This window comes from Rhagoletis pomonella, unplaced genomic scaffold (assembly GCF_013731165.1).
Source record: "Rhagoletis pomonella isolate Grant_MI unplaced genomic scaffold, Rhpom_1.0 Rhpom_scaffold_00175, whole genome shotgun sequence".
Classification (NCBI taxonomy): Eukaryota; Metazoa; Arthropoda; class Insecta; order Diptera; family Tephritidae; genus Rhagoletis; species Rhagoletis pomonella.
In genome coordinates this window covers 1-2,190 of record NW_023458729.1, presented here as the reverse complement: position 1 = coordinate 2,190, position 2,190 = coordinate 1, and positions in this window count along the sequence as shown.

Genomic DNA, 2,190 nt, shown 5'->3' with positions numbered 1-2,190 from the left:
TAATTTAATTGCCGTTTACGTTATTTAACTTTTATTTAATTTTAGTAATTATTTTTATCATAATTTTAAAGAAATTTTTATATGCAGGAACTACCAGCTAAATCTTACTAATATTATAAATGTGAAAGTTTGTATGTTTGGATGTTTGGGAAATCATCACGCGGAAACGACTGAACGGATTTGCATGAAATTTGGTACGCAGATAGCTTATAGGCCAGATTGGTTAATAGGCTATTTTTTTAAGAGTTGCCACCTGTTAAAAAAGTTTAATTTATTTAATATGCGGGAACGACTGAATAGATTTGGATGAAAATTTGCACACAGATAGCTTATGACCTAGATTCGAAAATAGGCTACTTGTATTAAGAGTTGCCGTCTGTTAAAAAAGTTTCATTAAATTAATACGCGGAAACGGCTGAATGGATTTGCATCATATTTTGCGAGCAGATAGCTTATGACCTACAGTGGAAAATAGGCTAATTTTTAGGAAGAGTTGCCACCTGTTAAAAAAGTTTAATCAAATTAATACGCGGAACAGTCTGAACGGATTTGCATGAAATTTTGCAAGCAGATAGCTTATGACCTACAGTGGAAAATAGGTTGATTTTTTGGAAGATTTGCCACCTTTTAAAAAAAGTTTTAATTAAATTAATACGCGGAAACGACTGAACGGATTTGCATGAAATTTTGCACACAGATAGCTTATCACCTAGGCTAGAAAGTAGGCTACCTTTTTAAGAGTTGCCACCTGTTAGAAATGTTTAATTTAATTAATACGTGGAAATGAGTGAACTGATTTGCATGGAAGTTTTCACACAGATAGCTTATGCGGTAGGTTGAAAAACTGCCTAATTTTTTTAAGAGTTACCACCTGCTAAAAAAGTTTAATTAAATTAATACGCGGAACAGTCTGAACAGATTTGCATGAAATTTTGCAAGCAGATAGCTTATGACCTACAGTGGAAAATAGGCTGATTTTTTGGAAGATTTGCCACCTGTTAAAAAAAGTTTTAATTAAATTAATACGCGGAAAGGACTGAACAGATTTGAATGACATTTCGCGCAGAGATAGCTTATGACCTATGTTGGGAAATAGGCTGCTTTTTTAAGAGCTGTCACGTATTAGAAAAGTTTAATTAAATTAATACGCGTAAATGACTGAACTGATTTGCATGAAAGTTTGCACACAGATAGCTTATGACCTAGATTGGAAAGTAGGCTACGTTTTTAAGAATTGCCACCTGTTTGAAAATGAAATTTTGCTCAAAGATGGTTTATGACCTGTGTTGAAAAATAGGCTACTAGGATGGTCTTAGACTGAAAGTAAGTCCGATAACTCAAGGCCCCTCCCTTACAAATTGGAATTTTCATATTGTATACATATCTCTGGAAGTATTTGTGGGAGAGAACTGAAACTTGGTATAGTGATATGTATCTGAAGTCAATGATGGGATTAATAGATTGATGTTTTAATCAGTTAGTTAATTCGATTAAATTCAGTCTGATTACAGTTAATCATGATTAATTTTAATCTGACGAAAGAGTTAGTCGTAACCGCGATTAAAAAATTAATTTTTAATCATTAACTCTTAATTTGATCAAGTAGGTGTGGTGATAAATTAAGTTATGCTGGAATTTCCCTGTACACACAAAGCAAGTTAATCCGGTATGGCTAAGTCGGGCTTCCTCATCAATCTAAGCAATTTGGTGTGCATTTTCATTAAGATATATACCAACAAACGTTTTACAAACTAGGTTTGTAAAAGTTCCCAGTTTATGTATTACTAATAACAATAATCCTAATTTTTTTATATTATGTGCTTTATATAAGCTTGGTATGGAAATTAATATGTATGTATATTAGAGTGGTCCACAAATTACTTTTTTTTCAATATTATTCAGTGCTCACGCAAATTTGTGTTCCTTTTGTTAAAAAATGAAAGTACATAACTTGATTTAAAAAAAATATTAAAATTTAGAGGTCGCTCAAGTCGATTTTTGTATTGCTTAAAATTACTCGTCCTTCAATCCATGCGCACCCGAAATTCCTCTGGAAATTTAAGTTTTCTAAGATCTTATAATGTGCTTTCGAGGCCGCTGAATACACTAGGAGAGTTATTTTTTCGATCCGGCTCTTACCTTTTTAGATAATACGAATAAATAATAAAAAAAGGGGGAAAAAACCCAAAA